The 23,511-nt window shown below is 38.8% G+C and overlaps 1 protein-coding gene across 1 annotated transcript in view; it reads right to left on the bottom strand.

Annotated features, from left to right (window-relative positions):
• Window positions 1-23,511, bottom strand: part of LOC149532045 (BTB/POZ domain-containing protein) — a 151,718-nt gene that overhangs the window by 5,697 nt on the left and 122,510 nt on the right. The gene's annotated exons all lie outside the window — the stretch shown is intronic.

Here is a 23,511-nt window from a genome sequence, read left to right as displayed (position 1 = left end):
GTCTTGCAAAGCATTTAGGAGTATAGCCTTATTCGTTGGCCTCGATGTTTGAATAGGTATGTTGAAGATGGGAATTAGCTGCCCCTAAATGTATTTTTGCCTATCATTGAGTTATTCAAACGTTGTTAATTCAGAAGCCAACTCAATGCATATCACAGCTTGAATATCCCATACATCTTTCAGTGCTTATATTTCCTAGTGCATACTACCTCACTTCCAGTGCTCTGATCCATACTCTTTTCTCTCTTACCCTATCGATATCTATACATTAGTGAAACATGTTCACTGCTCAAACAAACTGAACTTCATTTTTAGAATAGAAAGCTATGCAACTCTTTATTGACTAATAGTAACACATGGCAATATATTCAGAAAAATCATTCAAAACATTGAATGAGAAGAGGGACTGTAGTGCACTTTTACTTTCATCTATAAATCAGAGCTTGAGTGTGCCCCATACAATTTTGAGTTCTAGTCTCTGAGAATGAAACTGTGGCCAATGTTCAATTGCAAGCTAATCCTTGAGTCCTAGATGCACAATTTGGTATGACCCAACAAACATGCTCACAGATGAAATAGGGGCAGCATCCATGTCAACATCTCAAAACTCTAGGGTCTCACCATTTATTTCTATCTCATTAGCATTTTTTCCAAATAATGATATAACACCTCAGCACCAATGTATTGGTTGGATATTTTGAAACTAATAGTTTATGCAAATTTAATCACAAAATAGGTTGACCAGCCACAATGTGTGAGATGGAGTCTCTCCTACTTTAAAGGGAAGGCTCCCCCTTCTCACTATTCCTTGCATCAACTCGAAGTAAGAAATTAAGAGATATTGTAAAAGGGGTGTTACCGATATTCTTTCTTCTTGTTCAAGAAAGAATCCACTTACGTGTGGAGCAAGTAATGGGCAAGGTTTAATCTCTATAACTACACTTCTAACAGTTGGAAACAATGATACCAATACCAAACACCAACTCAAGGTTGATTGAGAGCATACTGGCTTAGATCTATGTCTAGTTTTCCTAATCTATAAGAATTGCTATGAAACAAGAATAAATATCTACCATTAGGGCGCACAGACTTCCAAAAGTACATGAATTCTACACTATAACTTAATTCTAACAATTTGCATGAATATGAGATGATAACATAAACTACAGTCAAAGCTTCTAGTCTATGTTGTCACAATTGCTCCCAGACAAAGCTTTGGCTCCAATTGTTTCTTGTGTTAAAGTTGATGAAAGATCAACCCCACAACTCCCAAGAATCACCTACATGCAAACACCTGTCACAGAAGAGAGAAACAAAAGGCTATGGAGGCTAAAATTGCCAGATCCATAGAGGAGACATTCTTGATGAGAAAAAAGAGAAATTGCTATATCAAAAGTGAATCAATCAATAATTACAAAGAGAGATCGTCCTTATAAAAGAGATTGAAACCCTAAAAAGGTCTAACCTAGGTTGCATAATAATAATTAATAAAAGAATTAATTATTATATGCCTAAAGTTTGGCTTAAGAAAACTAGAGTTAATTAGGAAATATCTAATTACTTTAACACCCCCCTTAGGATAAACTTAGGGAGTAGCTAAAAACCTAGAAACTACTACAAAAAGTAGATTTGGGTCCCAACAACAATGTCTAATGAGGTACCCAAGCACAGACAAATCTCTAAAAAGAGGAGAAATAGACAAAACCACATGGGAAAAACCTTACTCCAAAAAGAAATGGAAAACATGCTAAAAGAAACTAGTGGACTAAAGAAGCCTCCAAACTAGGGAATGTCTCAGAAGAAAGGAACAAAAGATAATCATGAAGAACATTACTGAAGCATGTAGAAGCTACAAAGCTCTGTCAAAAGTAGTTGTTGATCTAAAGAACCTCCACTGAAATAGAACCTGACTAGGTAGAGAAGACTATAATCTGCATCGAATCAGGAGGCACACAAAGGCAAACAACTAAACTCGAAAATATAGATCGCATGAAATGTCAAACCCTAAAGAGTTGATCAATCGAACGTGGAAAGCTACAACCAAAATAGGAACGAAAAGAAGAGTGTCTATATGGTAAATGATCCATCTCACTGAAATGCAAAGGTACCCAGCCACTGCATCCACTTAGTACATAGGAACAAATACTAAATACATAGCTCACTCCATTGAACCAAGGAAGCATGAGAAACAACAGAAGAACCCCCCTAATGCAAACAAGGGTGAGGTGACGGGCAACTGGAAAAGTGGGCCAGAAGAACTGCATGTCAAGGAACCACAATCAAGATGCACAAAAGAATACATATGTGTGTACTAAGGTGATCAATCTCAAACACTTCATGAGGCTAATGTTACATAAGGGAAGCTCACTGGACAAGGGAAGATGGCAAACAAAGGCAAAACATCAACCCCCTGTGGCACTTTAATTATGAGTACTACATGTACAATAAGGCACAAGATATAATGAATTCCAAGAATACAATAATCTACAAGGGTGTCCTCAGATGACACTGCTCGAATCAAAAGGCAACACAAGACAAAACTACTGAAATGAAAATACAGAGGGAGTATGGCACTTTATCTTAGTGCGCTTGCAAGAATGCATACAAATGATGTTTAATTAGACCAGAAGAGACATAAGACTAATACAATAGATAGTACAAGTTATGATAAATCATCTGAAGCAACGAAATCAATCTTCAGCAAGATATTCACCAAAATGCAAAAATGCAAAAGATTGAATAGAATCTGCCTAGAGCAAAATCTGGAAAAACAACCAGCATCAATGGAAAGAGCTCGGAAAGACCTTTCCAACGATATAAAGAATTCCCAAATCGAAGATCAGATGCTCAAGATGTCTCCCGGAATGCAAAACTATACCCCTAACTTTGACAATAGAAGAAGCCATAAAAAAGCATCAAAATTGAAAACTAACTGTACTTTTGTGACGGGCTCAAAACCAACTTTTCGGTGATATCTTGTTTACGAAAAATCCAGTCCATATGCCTGAGATATGAGCAAAAAACTGAAGATAGATCAAAATAGAGCCTGAAGGGAAAACACACTGATGATGTAGTGTTGACATGGCGCTGACATTAGCGAGTGATGAGCCCAAATTTGACAATCAAACAACCGTCGAGGCAAAAAAAAAGCCTGAAAATGACTTGCCAAAAAAAAATCCAGCTGTTGGAAACATGTGTTGGGCAAAGGGCCAGTGCTGGAAAAAAATCCAATGGCCAAAAACAAATAATGCATGTGTTTTAGAATAATTGCCAAAAAAGGCAAAACAATGGCATATGCAAAAAAAATATTGAAACCACATACATCGATGGACAAAATGTCCCACATCAGAGACACATTGCAGAAAATGCTAGGCCAAATTAGAAAAATGCCGCATGGGGAGCATCCCAAATACAAATTCCGCAGACCAAATATGGGCACTAGGCATTGCTTGCAGTGTGAACCCAAAAGGAGCTGACGTGGTGATGAGCCCAGTGCCAAGGACAAGCATCAACCCGTGTGGAGGAGATGGGGGCCCATCTTCCAAAAACATTGCACCAGTAAAAGGGACACTGGGATCCGTTGAAACCACTGGAATCCGTGTATCTTCAAAATTGGCAGAGCCGCTGAAAATGTTCCACACAACACCCTGTCCAAATCTGCTCCAAATTATGTGCCAATAAAGCCTCCAAATTTACCCAAAAAACAATATTTTCCAAAAAAGAAATGTCATGCACATAGCACCAAAGGTTGTGTCCACAGAAACCAGAGAAAGTGCAAGTAGGAGTCTCCATTTCGCAGGTTGACCCTCCAAATCCCTCCAAGCGCAATTACCGCCAAGTCAAATGAAGATGTTGACGCGGCCTTTTAGCCTCGGACCTACCGGAGAAAAGTGTTGCATGAGTCGAGAACACTTTGCGGGCCACCATGCCATTAACATTTGAAATTGTCATTTGGGAAGAGAGTGTGGACAAGGACTACATGAGTTGGAGATTGCGTGCGGTCCTAAGCAAGAAATCTGCAATGATTTGAGCCTTGGAGCGTCAATGTGGACAAAGACGACTCCCAATCAAAAAATCTGCACCAAAGAGTGCTACATCCAATAAGAATGTGCAGTACAAAACCCATCCCCATTGAAGTGACCGCAATCATTGCCTCGGACTGTGCTTGTCTCAATGCACAGTTAACGCCGAAAAGGACACAGAGGCCTGCGACTCAAATAAAATGTGCCAATGGGACAACAAAGCAATGCAGAGGGGGGACTCGTCAGATGAGGCCCATGCACGACAAACAAAGCCTGCATAAGAAAAAATTATTGGAGTTTTCCACGCCTCTTGAGGTGATCTAAACACAAGTACACACAAGATGATGAGTGCAGCGCCCAAGGGCCTGAGGCAACACAAAGCCCGAAGTAGAATGGGGTCAATAAGATTGACAACAGGACTTTGTTATCCCTACACAATAGGGGTACCATTGGGGCCCACAAAAAAATGCAATAAAATTTTGGTGATTTAAAAAATATTTATACAGAAAATCATCTTCTCATTTTTTGTGCCCAGGTCAATACAACCTAGGTACAAAAATTTTTTGCCTCATATTTCAACAGCATCCAAACTGGACATTTTATATGGAAATGGAGGTTTTCAAATTAATTATAATTAATTCTTTTATTAATTATTATTATCAATAATTACAAAGAGAGATTTGTCCTTATAAAGGAGATTGAAACCCTAAAAGGGTCTAACCTAGGTTGCATAATAATAATTAATAAAAAAATTAATTATTATATACTTAAAGTTTAGCTTAAGCAAATTAGAGTTAATTAGGAAATATCTAATTACTCTAACATCTTGTACTCACTATGCTCTAGTAAACATGCAATAATAACATGAATTAAAGATAATAGAAATAAATCATAGTCACAACTTCCAATTTGTTCGATCACAATTGTTTCCAGTCAAAGCTTCAAATCCTACTGCTTCTTTTTATTCACTTTTCTTTCAAATTTGCACTACACAATCAAAGTTATGCTTGCACAAGTTTGGCAAAGCTCTCTTGCATATATAAAAGATGATCTTTACAATAGAAACAAACAATAGAGAAAAGAGGAGAAAAAGGTGGGAGAAACTCAACTACCTTGACTAAGTAGAACAAAAAAGAAAATTTATTGGATTACAAGACTGAAAGTACGTGTAATTGAGTTACATGAAAATGAATTATACACAACCTATCTTCTCAATCTACAAAGCTAAAAATACACTTGAAGAAAAAGTTGAAATTGTCGAGAGTTCATGTATTTTTAGACACGGCATTCACTTTGATAATTGTTGTATCTTTGATAGTCTCCTAATTATCTCTGATGAATTGTCAATTATTTGAAAACTTGACGTAGTCAAGCTTTTCTCATTCCATAGTTGTGAATTTTCCTTTATCAAATCCACACACTCCAGAGTTTCAAGAACCTTGAAGATCTTTTCAATCGCATCCCAATGCAAGCTTGAAAACTACCTTCCCATTTGCATCTTTAATTGATTTTTATTTTTAATTTTTTTGTGGATCAAAATGCTTGGCACATTTCCACATGAACCCAAGTTCTAGGGCAGTCATTGGGAAAGTGGAGACCAAATGAACTATTGTTTCTTTTGATTCAAAGCATACCTTCTTGAAAGGATGTCTCTGACTCTCTATTCTCTAAAGAAATTCTGACATATCTTGACTTGAAGAGTTCGCTGCAACATGAAATTTCCAAATAGTGAAAACATCTTTCAATGGGATTGAGTCCATTGGGCTTTCAAGATTTGGACAATAGTGAAAGACGCATGGAGGATAAGTGTTCTAGGTATGATTTAGATGCCTTTTGAACACTTTGGAAGGATGGAAATGGTTGGAGCAGCTTGCATTTTGGGCAATAATGGCCAAAATCGGAGTTTGGGAGGTGGATTGGATGTAGGCAAGATAGGGCTTTTGTTTTAAATGGCTAAGAACACAAGTTTGAAGCACATGGATTTATGTAGGATGAGAGTTTTTATGTTTAAAAAAGTGAGTTTTACCAAAATCGGGTCTTGGAGATGCATTTACATGTGGTAAAAAACTCATCATTTTTACTTAGTGTAAATATGTAATCAGGTTTTGGAAATCCCATTACATTTTTGGGAATGTGGATTTTGGGTGAAGTTGGAGATGGATGGAAAATGGAAGATGAAAGCATGGAAAGTTACTTGCATTCTTTAAGGGAAGATCTCCAACTTTTCTTCATAATGATAAAACAAACAAAGACAAGCAACAAAGTATATAAAAAAATGGAAAACAAAAAGAACATACCTCTTGCTTTGACTCAAATTGATAAGTTTCAAAACTTCACTTTGCATGCAATTTTGTTTTTGAGATAAGAAACCTTTTGCATTTGCAAAGAATGAGAGTTTCACAGTTATTAAATAACTTGAAGCAAAAGACTAGGGCTGCATTCAAACAAATAGATGATAATGAATCAAAGAATAAAACAAATTAGCAAATGATCAATAAATGAAAGCAAAACCGGATTTTTACACTTGGAGAGCAAAGAGCAAAATTTGGGAGAAGAATTGGAATGAACTTGTTCTCTCCAAAATCGGGTTCCGCAAGTGTGCTTGCATGTAAGAATCAAATGCCTTTGAAATATTCAACCCTTGGCTTCAAATTGTGGTTTGGAGATGCAAATGCATGTGCAAAACAATGCAAATAATGTTGCAAATGCCCTTCAAAATGCAGCTTGTATTTCTCCAAGCAATTTTTGTGTTTTGCAAGATGTTTTGCATGTTTTAAAAATATGCAATGGCAACCAAAATCATGTTTTGGAGAGCCACATGCATGTGTATTTTTCTTCACGAGCCAAAATCAGGTTTTGAGGAGGGCATTGCATGTAAAGAAAATGTATGCATTTAAACGCCTAGAGACCTTTTCCTTAAAACATGGCTTGAAATGCCTTCTATATGGACATTTTTGCCTTTGAATGCCCAAATCAGGTTTTCACAATGTGCACTACATGTAACCTTTTTTTTTATTGAGAAACCAGAATTGGGTTTTGAAAACTCAAAACGCATATTTAAAACATGCATGCAAATGCATGAAACTCACTTGGAAACCGAAATCAGGTTTCTTGGAGTCCATTGCATGTAATATTTTTGCCTTTAAATCTCCAAAACATGGATTGGGAAAACCATAACATGTGTTGGAGAGAGAAGCAATATGTATTTTCCACTTTTTGGACGAAAATCAGGGTTTGAGAAGTCAAATGCATAGTTAAAATATGCAACATTAATGCATGAAACACATGTTTTAAGGCAAAATCGGGTTTCTTGGAGTGCATTGCATGTCACGTTTTGCCTTAGAATGGCAAAATGTGGTTTAGAAACCTTTTGCATGTAGTGCGTATGCATTCATTTGGGCACCTAGACCAAAATCGGGCTCCTTTGGAGTCATTGCATGTTTTAATGACTCGCATTTACATGCAAATGGAATACTTTGTCAAATCGTGGTTTAGAAGTGCCATTACATGTAGTGCAAATGTGTGCAAAGACCAAAATCAGGGTTTACAAGATGCACTACGTGTTTGAAATTGCAAGTGAAATCACCCAAGTACTTGTTTTGTTGAGAAACTAGTGGTTTGCAAACCAAAATCATGGTTTGGGAAAGCAATTACATGTATTTCATTCAAAAATAACATGTAATGGACTTGCATCACATAAAGTTTTATATTTAGCACATGTCTAATTGATTCACTTAAGTGAATCTCACTTTGAAGGGTCCATTACATATTTACACTAACATATTTTACACGTGTAAATATGTTCAAAAAGTAAGATTTCACATAAATGTTTTAAGTTAAAATATTAAAGTAAATCTCAACATCAAATAACTTAAATCAATTAAGTGATAAATTAAAAGTCATAAAGTAACTTAAAACATTACATAAAGTGATTTTAAGTTATATTTTTCAAAAAATGCAACTCAACATTAAAATATAAGGCCGGTATTTTAAATATGCAATTGAAGTTGCAAACCCCACTGTTTAAGCACTTAATCCTCAATATCTTTTGACTAACAACTCCGATTAAGCTCGAAGATATCTTGAATCGAAGGTATGACTGAAAGCAAGAGATTGAAGGAAACAAAAAGGTAAATCAATCCAAACAAACACTTTAAACACATAAAAGGACTTTGAAGGCCTCAAAAATCAAGTATAGGCTAACAAACTGGAAAAATGGAAAAGACTTGATGAAAGCCTTCAGTAAAAGGACTCACTATATGAATTGGGAAAGATCAATTGATCAAGTTTTGCCAATCAAATAGCGAGTTATTTTAGAGAAACATGAAATTTAATTGAAAAAGTTTTGTAGTGTTATCACAAAATGAAGGACAACACAGTGCGTTCATAAACTTTAGAGCAGTAAGAATGCCCAAAATATTGTGAGATGAAAGGCAACACAAAGACCATTGTGAGTGTGTTACAATTTTTTTTGCAGGCATGAGTACAGTGCACATAGGCCCTCTTAGGTGCTAAAACCACAACTCCACTTCCTATATTAAAATCTCAATCTCCACTTCCTAGATTAAAATCTCAATCTCAAGGCCAGGATGGTCATGAAACTGAAATCTGATCATCCACAGATAGTGGAGGGTTGAAGGTCAAATCTATGAGAATGAATTTACTCAGCTACAATTCGAGTTAGACTCAAAAGGTAATTCCTACAGACATACTGAAATAGGTATTGATTCAAACAAAATGGACAACAAATCCCAATTTGCTTTCCAAACTGCAAATTTGAACAGCTCCAATAACTTCTATATATCTAATTTGAATGGGCAAACATGACCTACATGAAATGAGTTTATTTAGATTATTTTAAATTTTTTATGGTAATACCCTGATTATGAATCGACAATCGATGGTCCTATCTCTAAACTACAAACTAATGATTAAAATCTTTTGATAATGCGAGCTTGGTCATGTGGACCCAATACTTGTGCCCATAGATGGACTACTCAGCAAGTTCTTAAAACTCGAGAGGTTGTTTTCCCCTAACAAGTAGTTACGACTTCTACTCACAAGAAAAACTTGCTGAATACTCACCAATTTTAGCCAAAAACTCAACTAGTTCACATTAAAAACTCAAACGCCTATGCATGAAAGCGTTTAATGGCACAAATGAGTTTTATTTGATCATTTCTTCACTCGAATTTTGTTGAGAGAGGGAAAGAAAGTACTCTTCCAAACATTAGCAAACTGATTTCCATCAATTTGAAGCAGATTTGAAGTGCATTGGGTTGCTTTTTGAAGAAAAATCAGATTACCAGGTAGGTTCTCTGATTTTATTCCATTTTTTTAAAAATATTTAATTTATTTTTTATTGCATCTAGATGAATAGAAAATCATTCCTAAGTAGTTAAATATGATTTTAAGTCATTGTAACAAGATTGTAATGTCCACTATTGGGACTTTTCTCATATGTTTCTCTATTAAGCTGATTGCAAACTTATTTCATAAAAATTCTCTGCATTTCTCCATTTCCTGAATGGTGATTTCTCAATGATAATATTCTATATCTATAGTTTCTCATATCTAGAATCATGTCTTTTCATAAGATAAGATAATAATATTAATGTCCACAAAAAACCAAAACGGTTTATGGGACTAAGCATACAAACAGAAGAGCCGGCCAAAGCAGAAGCACCAAACGGTGACTGAGAAGAAACAAAAGCAAGAGACAAACAAGAAAGAAGAGAAGGTAAGGACTAAGGATCCTTCCTTGCCAAAAAGAAATTAGTAATAGAAAGGTACACCCATGAACGATCCATAGCCTTAGAATGCCATGAAGAACCGCTATAGGATTGTCGTTGCCTGGAGAGACTAGTACAATGTCCGATTAATTTGAAATGAGAAGTAGCGAAAGGCCTTTTCAAACCTCGTGGAGGAGACAAGGGAGATAAAAAGGTAGTAATGAGCTGATCTGAAGTATGTTGCTGAGGAATAAAAGACTGCAAGGTAATCTCTCGAAGATGGGTGGCCTCCTGAAGAAAAAGTGCAAGACATCGTTGATCAATATAACTGAAGAACATCGAAAGAGAAGAACAATCTCTGAAAAGGCAATAAAATCTCCCTCTGATCTCATAGTAAAGAGGACAACGAAATATGAAGTGGGTCTCAGTCTCAACCCCCACCAAAGTACATAACTTACATAACCTATTAGCCCGATCCAAATGGTGGTCAGTTCAAACCCTAAGGCGATGAGAACCAACTCTAAATGAACCTAGAGAAAACCATAAGGCATGATTCCAGCAACGATAGAGATAAGCAGGACGAACAACAATACCATCCTAAATCTCAAGAAAATGCTCAGCATAGAAAACCATCCTAGGTCGCAAACCCCCCGGGGGATTACTCCAAGTAGTGGTAATGTACTGTCTATAAATATCCTATTTGACATGCTCATTGAACTCCTGACGTGAGGGGAGAAGACGAGCAGGAGCATCCAGCGAAAACTGATAAGGAGGAAGACGATCAATGTCAATCCTAATCAACCCAACAAAGAGGTGGCCTGAGCGTACCTGATTAAATAATAATTATATTATATTAATAACATATATTATATTAATAATATAGATTAAATATATATTTCTTATAAGCAATATTAAATAATATTATTGCCTAATATATTTACTTTATATATTATTAATCTAAATTTAATTCTCATATTTAAATAGCAATATAATATTATAGTATGATTATAATAAATCATGACTATATCATTATTTATATTATCATTTTATTGATTTATTATTTCTCTATATTTTAATTATATTTATTTATGCATAACCATGGATGCAAGAAGACATAAGAGATTTAAGAAGTACACCTCTTAATGTTTGAAAACGTGAAGTATACATGAGTTTGACATATGAGTGCATGAAAACACGAAGCAGACACATGGATGCATGAAAACACTCAGCAAACACAATGTTGACACATAATACATGCATTCCTGATCAATGGCTTACAGTTCACTAAAATCAACAAGATGATTGCAAAATTCAATTCTTAAATAGAATCTTGCAACCACAAGCAATCATTAGTACACGTGTGTGTATATATATAAGTTTCAAAAAAAACATGAGTCAAGATAATTTATTCCAAGCCAAACTCATACTTCCACATGAGGTGGATTACTTAGGGGGATGCTTGTTTTGTTTTGCACTTATTATCATTCTTTAGTTGAAAAAACCACTTAGGATGTAAACAAATATTTAGGCACCAAACTTAACAATCTTCCTCAAAGGTTTCTATGGATCCAAGCCCACGATCCCATCTTGGAATGACCTCAAGGCAAGTTGATCTCATCTTGGTCAAACCTCAAGGCAACTATAGGGATGCTGATCCTACCCATCTCGAAATAACTAACTGGTTGGACTAGCCTGTATACACCTCTATCTCTCTCCTGAGGCTACCTTTATAGGGAAGTAAAAAAGGTCATATTATTCTGATTGTGACTTTGGTCTAGAAGGAATGCTAAGATGCCAAAGGTCACTTTGACACCAAACTCAACGATCTTCCTCAAGGTTTCTATGGATCCAAGCCCATGATCCCATCTTGGAATGACCTCAAGGCAACTTGACCTCGTCTTGTTGGCTGGATTTATATAAGCTTTTCCCATATTATATCCCTATCTATCCCTTCTAGCCTAGATTTTATAATGGGATTGAGCATGAATATTTATTTAAATGAATTGATAAATAACATACTTACCTCAAAGATGCATGTCTTAACAGAATATTTCCTTCTGTGCTCGTGGTGTAATCTATGTCTGATTGTATCAGACATAGATTGCATAATTGTTCTTATTTGCGTTATACCCTTTCCAAGTAATGTATGTAATAAGATGTCTATTGAATATCTCCTATATGTGTTGTTTTAGGCTAACTGTATATGTGTCATTTCAGATTGATGTGCAATTGCTGACAACCATCTGTATGCCAAGAAGGCAACTGCTCGACCGAGCAGATCCAAATATGTTAAATTAGAACTAAGTTGTAATATGATTTACTACCCACAATACTCTTCTCTTGATCTGCTGCAACACTAGTTTCATTTAGTTATTTTTCTGCTCTGTCTTATAATATTCTTGCCCCCAAATCAGCATACATAGAGTCTTGCACTTGTTCCTATATATATATATATATATATATATATATATATATATATATCTTCTTTATCTTTGTATATGTCTTTATTATATATCTGTATTCATATTCTTTATGTTTGTTTCTTTACATTAAACTGCTGGTGCATATTTGTTATATATTTTAATCTTCACACTCAACATTATTCCTTCTATGACTGAAGTATACTTCATCATTGACCCTTATCAAAGACTATTTAGTTATTACAAATTGTTGCTCCATTCTCCCCACTACATTACACTCTTTGTCACCAAGATTCTCTTCAGTCGTTGATGAGACTATTGTTGTCGGTAAAAACTATATTATAGCCGACAGAATGATTTAGTATTCGAAAGGTTGCGTGACGGTTGAGTCACCCCTTCAATAAGTACATGTACATAGTCCAAGTGGATTTATGAATCATCATTGTAATGGGAATTGCATATATGCTTATATGAATAAAGTATCTTGTTTTGTGTTACATTCTAGTCTCTTAATGCGATAAGCATTCGTTTACCCTGTACAGTAAACATTTAGCGCCATTCCCAGTCGAACCTGGTACAAAAGAGGTGTTATGAAGATTAATGCCGAATTGTCTCGATAGGGATAGTAATAAAATAAAAGACAAGGATGAGATATGCACAACACGGGAAGCATTAATCCTCACACAACAAGCGGAGCGAAAGCAAAAGTTTCAACAGCTTGCCAACGAGCACCGAAGTGGTGAAGGAGCACGGACCGAGGGAATGCATTCACCTAGTAGACCGAGGAATGCCGAGGACTTGCTTGAGGAAACATGACAGAGATTGAATTTGGTAGAAGAGACAAGGGATGAATTCCTAAACTTGTATATGCCAAGGGTAGAGAATCCAAACGGAAGGGAAGGAACCTGCACAGCTCAAGGTGCCGAAGGAGCACGAGCGTGGGGTGAACTCTTTGTTCCTGATACGCCTAACGAATGGATACAAGTTGAGAATCAAAAAACTTCGCTTGTAGAAGACCTCTTCACACCACAAAGTAACGCGGTTGTTTGAAGTAGCATGGTTGCGCAGAACAGCACGGGTGCTCAGAACAGCGCAGGTGAACAGAACAGCGCGAGTGTGCAGCAGAACAGCGTGGGTGCGCAACAAGTACCACAAATACAAAAGAAATTAACAATGTTAGGACCAAAGTAAAAACTACCTAAATTTTTGTAAAACATGTGAAGCAATTTGGGCTGCGAATGGCATAACGAACCAAGATGACTGGGTCCGATAGTTTCCAGCAACCCTGTGGGGTGTTGCGATCGATTGATTTTCACAAACTAATCTGAAGAAGTTAACTACATGGTCGGACGTCAAGAAAGAATTTATGGTAGAGTTCTGACTACTTCGGGATGATAATGAGATAGTAGTGGAAATCTACAGTACAAACAATGAAAGAATGAAACAGTCCGCGTATACGTGAGGAGGTTGAAGGAGCTGGTAGGGAAAATGGAAAGCCAACAAACAGACGGGTTGAAGAAAAGGTGGTTCATATTAATTTTAGCACAACAGGCGAAGCGCAAACAAAAGCTTCAGCAGCTTACCGACGGACATCGAGGGGGTGAAGGAGCATAGACAAAAGGAGTGCATTCACCTAGCAGACAAAGGAGAGCCGAGAAATTGCTAGAAGAAACTTGACAGAGATTGAATTTGGTGGAAGAGACATGGGAAGAGTTCCTTAACTTGTATATGCCAACGGTAGAGAATCCAAACAGAAGGGAAGTAACTCGCATAGATTTAAGTGCCAAAGGAGCACAGGCGTGGAGTGAACTCTTCGTTCCTGATACACTTGATAAATGGATACAGGTAGAGAATCGAACAAATTCGCTTCAGGAAGATCTTTTCTCACCAGGTAACACAGTTGTCCAAAGTAGGGCAGTTGTCTGAAGCAGCATGGTTGTGTAGAACAACGTGGGTGCTCAAAATAGCGCAGGTACACAGAAAGTACCACAGAATCAGAAGAAAGTAACAATGACAGGACCAAAGGAAAAATTGTCGAAGTTAAATGGTGATGGGACGGCCGATCCAATCAGACATTGTAAAACATGTGAAACAATCTAGATGGCGAACGGTGTAACGGACCAAGATGATTGGATCCGACAATTTTTGGCAACCCTACAAGGTGTAGCAATGATTGGTTTGCAAATGTCGATCCTCAGAAATTAAATACATGGTCGAACATTAAGAAAGAATTCATAGCAGAATTTCGACTACTGAGGGATGATAATGAAATAGTAGCAAAAATATACAGTACGAAACAAGGGAAGAACGAAACAATCCAAGTATATGCAAAAAGACTGAAGGAGTTGGTGGGGAAAATGGAGAGCCAACCAGCGGACGGATTAAAGAAAAGATGGTTTGTTGAAGGGCTATGGCCGGCACTAAAGAAGAAGATGAAAATTGTACTCCAAGCATCATACATAGATGTGTATAATCGGGCGATGGATCTAGAGAGTGAGCAAAAAACGAGCAAGAAGAAAAAACACAAATCGTCAGACTCAAACGATTCATCTTCCGAAAGTAGTAGCAGCCATGAAGAATCCAGTAAGAAGGTTTGAGCATTGCAGAAGGATATGTTACGGATAATAAAGCAGTTCAAAAATCTAAAAAAGAATCCTGACTTCGTGAAAGGGGAATTGTGGTGTACGGACTGTAAGGAGTAGGGCCACACAAAGGGCTTCTACCCGAAAAAACAATTTTGCGATATCTCCCAAATTGTGGGATATTCCACCAAGCAATGCCCATTCAATATGAAGACAAAGGGACATCAACAAGTGTTACTGACATAAGTGTCCACCGCAGGTGCAAGAACTATCACGAACAATGACACAACCTCAGAAGGATACCGTAAAAATAACCAGCGCAGACGAGGTGGTAATAAAAATAACAATGGGGTGCGAAGTCAGATACAGTATACTCAAGTGGGCAGCTGATGATACAATGTCGTGCATGCAACCTCTAGGGGCACTTCACCAAAGACTATACCATGAAGGAAATGCCACAGCTGTTGTGCAGATGGTGCGATCTGGGAGACCATGAGGATTTGAAATGCCCTAAGTAGGGGGTGAATTTGTTAAGCATCAAAACATGTGATGAGGAGATACTAGTCATCACTCGCGAACAAGCAAAGAAGGCAATGTACCCAAATGGAGAGGAAGAAAAGAAGAGGTTGCAACAAGCACAAACGGAGTTGGAAAAATTACAAGCAAAAAGCACTATCGGCACCTCGAAGAGGAACCTAGCAGAACAAAATATTATAAAGCAAGTCATGCAAATGGAAGTTCCTATGAAATTAAATGACCTTCTTACAATGCCTCAGTTGCAAACGGTGATACTGAACATGACACCACTCTTGGAAGCAATAGAAGAAACAAGAAAGGATGGCAGCACAACGACTGCAATAGACTCAATCCTACTAGAACTCACTACAGGAAGACATCCGGCAGTAGTAGAGATGGGTATCTTGGGAACTGTACTCACAGACACAATTGTCAACGGAGGGTCAAGAGTAAACGTACTACCGAAGGATATATGGAAAAAGTTGGGACAACCTACGTTGTGGCCACCCATATTCAATTACTCACTATCAATTAGCACAAGATTAAGCCCTTAGGGACCTTGATGGCATAGCCTATAACTATTGACACAACCATTCCTGTTGGATTTTGTGGTCATACCATTAAAAGGAAAAGGGTACAACGCCATCCTTGGACAAGGCTAGCTGGTGTAGGCGAAGGTGAAACATTATTGGAAATGAAATACTTTGTCCATGGAAGGCGGAGGCTGGAGATTTACAATCGACCTGCACATACAAATGGTAGGTGAGGAGGCAGCGTCATCGGATTCCGAATGTGAAGGCGAAGGTGACAACAAGAGGAAGAAAAGAATGGAACCTGATGAAGGAGTATTGAGATTAGGATGGTCAAATCATGACGACCTGGACTCGATGAACGGCTTACACCATTGGTAGATGGAGGACTACGAGCTGCAACATGTTAGGAATCGAAGAGGGAAAAGAAGGAAATAAGTTCCTGAAATAAAGGAGTATAGCAAAATAAAGGAGGGAGAAGCACAAATAGATGAGACACTTGTACATGCATTTAGTGAAGACAAACCCATAAAGTATGAAGAGCCTATGGCAAAGACAATGAACTTAGGAGATGAAGCCAATCCAAAAAATATCTTTGTAGGAGATCACTAGAACCCAGTCCTAAAAGCCACGGCATTCAAAATATTTATGGAATATAAGGACATGTTCGCATGGACATATAAGGATTTAAAAGAAGTACCACCAAAGTTATGTGTCCACCGGATACCTCTGATAGGAGGTGCAGTACCATACGGAAGAGGTCGTACAGGATGAACAAAAACTATACCGCACAGGTCATTGATGAAATTGACCGAATGCTGGAAGTAGGAATTATTTTTAGGGTGCAAACGAGTGAGTGGGTATCACCGATTGTGATATCTCTGAAGGACACCACTCAGATAAGAATAAGCATAGACTTTTGATGCCTAAATGCAGTAATAATTAAAGATCCATTCCCGATACCATTCACCGATAGCATTCTGGAAGAAGTTGCAAGGCATGAAATTTATTCATTCATGGATGGGTTCTCTGGATACAATCAGATATCCATTGTCGAAAAAGATAGGCTAAAAACAACATTCATAGTGGAAGATGGAGTATATGCCTATAACAGGATGTCATTCGAACTGTGTAATGTTCTGGCAACATTTCAGACAATTATAGCATACATATTTGATAAAATGTCTATCGAGAACTTTAAGGCATTCTGGATGATTGGTCAATTTTTAGCGCAGAGGATAAGCATATAACAGCACTTGAAGAATGCATGGAAAGATGCAAACTGGCGAGACTGGCACTGAATCCAAAGAGTGCAAGTTCATGGTGTCATAAGGGAAGCTATTAGGACACAGTCTGCAAAGCAGGATTAAAGATGGATCAACATTTCAAACAATTATAGTACACATATTTGATAAAATGTCTACCGGGAACTTTAAAGCATTCCTGTATGATTAGTCAATTTTTAGCGCAGAGGATAAGCACATAACAGCACTCGGAGAATGCATGGAAAAATGCAAACTGTTGAGACTGGCACTGAATCCGAAGAGTGCAGGTTAATGGTGTCATAAGTGAAGCTATTAGGACACATAGTCTACAAAGCAGGATTAAAGACAGATCCTGACAAAATCTGTGTAATTTTGGATATGCCACCGTCAACGGATGTATCAGAGGTAAAATCATTCCTCGGACATATTGGATACTACCGAAGGTTCATCTAGAACTTTGCGAAAATATCCTACCTAGTGGACAAACTAACCTACAAGGGCGAACCTTATAAATGGGAAGCAAAGCAAAATGAAGCTTTCGATGGACTGAAAACGAGGTTGGCCACAGCACCGATCCTGGCTTATCGGAACTGGGATAAGGGGTTTCGTGTTCATGTTGATGCATTGAACTATGCCATTGGAGCAATACTAGCACAGACAGGTGACCATGGACTAGATCATCCAGTATACTTTGCGAGTAGACTATTATCTAAAGCAGAGAAAAATTATAGTATGATAGAACGAGAAGCACTCGGAATGGTGTATGCAATACAGAAATTTAGGCATTAGTTACTAGCGACACCGTTCAAATTTTATGTGGATCATCAAGTGTGGTTATACCTTGTGAACAAGCCAATAATCCAAGGAAGGATAAGCAAATGGTTGTTACTATTGCAAGAATTCACATTCAAAATTGTGGTACGGCCTGGAAAAAGTCATGTGAGTGTGGACCATTTATCAAGGATTAAATCAGAACCAACGGAAGGAGTTAATGACGATTTTCCGAATGCATAGTTGTTCCAGATTGTCGTACTACCATCCTAGTACGTGTATCGAAGAATATCTTTCGACGGGCCAATTTCCTAGGGAGATGCCGCCAAACGAGAGGAGGAAAATGGTGCTAAGGAATCAGACGTTTCAGTTGATCAACAGGTTACTATACAAAATGGGACCCAACCAGATTTTAAGGCAGTGCGTTCTGGAGGAAATACGAAAGGTGTTGAAGGAAGCGCATAATGACCAGCAGGGGGACAAATGGGATCGGATACAACTGCGCGGAAGATACTTCTAGCAGAGTTATGGTGGCCAACTGTGCACAACAACACTAGGGAGTGGGTTGTTGCCTATGATACATGTCAGAAAGCTGGAGAACCACTGAAGAGAGACTTCATGCCTTTGAATCCTTCACACACAGGAGTTATTTGAAAGATGGGGGTTGGACTTTGTCAGACCCCTCAAGGTAAGTAAAACTAGAAGATGCATGTACATTGTGGTAGCGACGAAGTACCTTACCAAGTGGGTAGAGGCACGGGCCTTGCTTGACAACTTTGCGGTAAGCACAGGGAAATTTATCTATGAGCAAATAATCACAAGGTACGGGATTCTACTGCAGTTGACAAGCGACCATGGGGGACTTCGTGAATCACGTCATCTAACTGCTAATAACAGAGTTCAAAATATACCATTCCCTGTCGAGCCCATACTACCTGAGAGCCAACGGACAAGCAAAAGCTACGAATAAGATTGTGGTCGAAGTGATTTATAAATCTTGCACGGTAGAAGGAGAAGAATGGGAAGAAAAACTACCATCAGCATTATGGGAGTACCATATTTCATACAAGGTAACCACTGGACACACTTCGTTTTAGTTGATGTATGGACAAGAAGCCGTGGTGCCGACAGAATTCATGGTACCAAGTTTAAAGATCACGATCTAAAACAAGTTTGGAGATATAGAAAGCACGAGGCAATGACTGTATAACTTAAATAAACTTGATGAGCAACGACTGAAGGCACAGTGGGCCACGGAGGTTACATAGAACAGGCGTAAGGCATGGCACAACAAGCACTTGAAGTTAAATAGATTCCAACCGAGACAAATAGTGTTAGAGTTTAATGGGTTCAATGAGATTAGAGCAGGCAAATTTAAAGTGAAATGGGTCGAGCCATATAAGATTCATGAAGTGGACGATAATGGAGCAATAAAATTATGGATGTTGGACGGGAAGGAAGTGCCTGATGCAGTGAATGGGTCGAAGTTGAAAATCTACCATGAAAGAAATAACGTACCTTAGCGGCTGTCAAAGAGAGAAGGATAAAAATAATAATAAAGAATGTATATATGTAAGATAAGTAAATGTAAATAATGAATAAAGTTAAGCATATTTTCTTAGTACAGACCCAGAATTAATAAATATAAAAAAAAAAGTACATGAGCAATGACAATATAATATTAAACTAAAACAATAAAAAGTATCGTATGGTCTTTGGCAACCTTATATTAGCATACCACATAGAGGAGAAACTCAAGACTAGCACCATACGGCATTAGGAGCGCATTGCACGGCCTGAGAATACACCGTACGGCGATGATAGAAGGTAGGAACAAGACACTTGAAGCATCGTACGGTCAAGACGTGGGCACCGTACGGCCAACACACGTATACTGTACCGATCTAGGAGATGCTGATACATAGATAGCAAATGGTGAAATAAGAAAACGAGTATACCATATGATCCGTACGGAAGGCACAAGAAGGACAAAATGCTTTGCAGAGACACCGTACGACCATGCTAGAAGCATGAAGTTAGAAACGGGAGTAGTTGGTAAGGCAACAAGTTGTATGGTTAGAAGCCGCTATACGGCTAGACAAAAGTAAATGGTGTACATACGGCTATTTAGGCAACCGTACGATCAATATATTGTATAGACATTGCATTGTGTGGATAGTCGTACACCATACGATATTGATAGAGAGGCTATAACAACATAATAGAGAAAGGCCATCATCATCACAAGCAAAGAACATAACAGAGAGAGACCACCATACCACATAAACAAGAAAGGTCATACACCGTTGTATCACACCTCACAGGAAAAGATAGAAACCATACAAATCAAGGTCCAGATCAACATGCATTAAAGCAGTGCATCACCGTATAGACAAAAGACAACAGAGAAGAAAGGTATGCCACCATTTCATAGTTCACTGTACGGATGCACTAAAGCGAAGCTGGGTGGAGTATATCAGACGGATTGGAGGTATAACTTGGTATGGTAGAGCATTTGAGGAAGTAGGAGCCATACTTTTTAGGGAAGTAGGAGTTGTATGAATTTGTACAGATGTCACCAAAGTAAAAGAAAACTTTAGAATAAGTTGTATGGAGGCAATTGATCTAACTATTTTTTTTCTTCTTTACACAAACGACAAAAGAGGTGACAGTTACGCAATCAACCGAGAAGAGGGCTTGGAAAAAGAAATTAGAAGAAGATACAGCAACAACTACAGCCATGAATAGGAATGTAAAGACTTTGCCATCCAGAGTACGTATAGCAGGAGGCACAAGTACAGAACCAAGCGAAAAGAAAGGGAAGCAACCAGCACAGTCGGCTGTGACGGATAATCCCACAACACAAAATGTTTCATTTGAAGGGTTGAATGGAGCAGAATGCAGGAAGTGGTGCCAAGAGACACTTGATAACCATCCAGTGAAGGCCAACATTCGAAAGGCACAGGTTGAATGGGTAATACATGCCTGTATTCTGTATTCAAGATTATGAAGAGTTTTTGCGGACAATGATAGAAACGTACGATAGGTTCTCTTGAACTAGTACGTTTGCCTATCTTGGATGCAACTTGGTAATATCATTCAGATCGGTAGACTTCACACAGGTATTCAGGATACCTGGTCATGCACAAGGGAGAAGGAAAATAGACAACAAATCGAAAAAGTTGAGTTGGGAGGTAAAGACACAATTGATACAGCTAGTATGTGGGGATTTAACACAGACGAAGCAAGAAGCTCTCACAAACACGTCAAAGGGTAGAGGATTGAAAAAGTCCAACATGCAGGAAGGGCACTAGCGTTGTCTTATGGATGTAGTAAAAAGTTGCCTCACCGGATCTAGCCGCGCTTGAGACATTTCATTCCCACATGTTGCCATGATGAACGAGTGTACGACTAGGCTACATTGTTGGTAAAACGGATGTATTAATTTATGACACTGCAACACAAAACGTTCTACATGCCACACTATGCCATTGGGCTATTCTTGGAGGCAACGATGCGGATGATCCCCATCGATGCACTGGAGGCCAAACCGGGACCACTCGCGCCAGGCGAACCCCCGATCATACAGTGGAGGCATCTCGATAAACTTGACAGCAAGACCACGGTCAGATAGAAACGACCGAGATCGGATGGAAGATATACTGATAGTGGTCGCAAGGAGACTTCTTCTGAGGAGAGTGAGATTGACGAGGAGGACGAAGAGGACAAGGAGGTAAAAGTAATTACAGCTACACTATTGAGATTTGCATGGCTTGCACTCTCAGTGATGGTACACTTGGTTCCAAAAAGTATACACGGCATTCCAACGTTTGGCCAGTTCAGACAACCAGTGGTGATGACCATGGCTATAGTTGTGATTCAGCCTACTGCAAAGACACTATCCATTCCAAAGGCATTAGCAGAGGCACATCAGTCACCGATGAAGACAGTTGTTTCGGAGGTAATGATGGAGCCTGCTTGAGAGGTTTTGCCAGCTATACCAAAGGCTAGAGCTGAGGTACTTGTACCTGATGAGGAGATAGGCACTCAAGGAGTGATGGAGATACCGACAAGCGAGGGTTTGAGGACGCCAGGTGTTCATTTGGACATAGTGGGTTCAGATGTAGTGGTTACAACGCATACAGCATTGTTAGCATTGCCTGAGGAGCTAGACAGAGAAAGCAAAACTCAAAGGTTAAGCACATACCTAAGTACAAGGTTTCACCGTACACTAGCGCCTCGAGCGACATACCTTCACACACCTACGCGAGAAGTAGCTCCGGAGGAAGATCCTCTACAGACACAGGTGGAGTCGTCACCCGACACAAATTGGTGGACTACCACATAGCACTATTAAGCAGATGGCAAACGCAATAGAGAGGGCTATGGGTGCTCAGCAGTAGCACCAGAAACAGTGACGAGAGAGGCATTCTTCGCTGATATAGCAACTCTAGCAACTCGGGCTCGCCAAGTAGTGGCCTCTGCAGAGATACAGGCCTTGGATTCAATAGTAAAGGAGCTGGAGAGTGTGATATCCTTCATGAGATTAGGATGTCCAGCGGCCTTTATAGTTAGTTTTGAGGAGCAAGGATGGCCGAGTGTGGAGACTGCAAAGATGTGACAGGATTGGGCCACTACTCAGAGATTCAGGTATGGAGAGTCGAGTAGAGGCTCTGACTCAGGAGATAGTCGAGATACACACGGATGCGTATTATACCCTTCGGAGGAGCCAGGCAGACCAGGTAGTAGCAGAGAGGGCTCAAGAGGAGTCAACTAGCCACAGAGAGGGCAGCCTGGGAATCCGAGAGGGCACCATTGTTAGCCCGACAGAGTCAACGACAAAAGGTGGCAGCAAAGAAGGAACAGTTAGCAGCAGAGCGGGTGGCAGAGGAGAAAGAGAGGGAGCTTGGAGAGATTGCTGAAATGATGCAATCAGCTTTGAAGCTTCAAATGAAGGCTGAAGTAGAATTGAAAGTATGAAAGGAGCAAGTGTATAAGCTATGAATAGGGCTGAACGAGCCTAGAGCACGGACGACTACTACATCAGGTACGCATCCCTCTTCGTACTGTCTAAATATTGATGTAATTATTTGTTTTGGTTGTAATTTGAGTTTTGTTGTAAGGGTTGTCTTTATTTTGTCGTTTAGAGATGACTTTATTTTTTGGGGGGATGATGTTGTTAGTAAATTCTATATTGTAGTTGACAGGTAGAATTGTATCCGAAAGGGCGCATGACGGTTGAGTCACTCCTTCGTGAAAGTATATGTACATTGTTCTGAAGGGACTATTGAACATCATCGTAATCATTATTGTAAGCACTGTACTTGGAGTGCATATTGTGTATATGAATAAAGTATTTGTTCCATGTGATATCTTATTGTACTCCATGCGATAAGTATCCTTTTACCCTGTACGGTAAACAATAACAACTGACGCGGACGAGGTGACAACAACAATGACGAGGGTTGTAGCTAGATACAATACAATCCGAGTGGACGGCCAATGATACAATATTATGCGTGCAACCTCTGGGGCCACTTTGCCAGACTGTACTATGAAGGGAACACCATAGCTATTGTGCAGTTGGTGTGGTCCTAGAGATCATGAGGATTCAAAATGCCCTAAAATGAGGGTGAACCTGTTAACAATAGAAACATGTGATGAGGAAACCTT

This window comes from Cupressus sempervirens, chromosome 11 (genome assembly GCF_028749045.1).
Source record: "Cupressus sempervirens isolate cs-2001-9-10 chromosome 11, ASM2874904v1, whole genome shotgun sequence".
Taxonomy (NCBI): domain Eukaryota; kingdom Viridiplantae; phylum Streptophyta; class Pinopsida; order Cupressales; family Cupressaceae; genus Cupressus; species Cupressus sempervirens.
The sequence above is the reverse complement of the archived record's forward strand: the minus strand, read 5'-3'. Positions and strand labels throughout refer to the sequence as shown.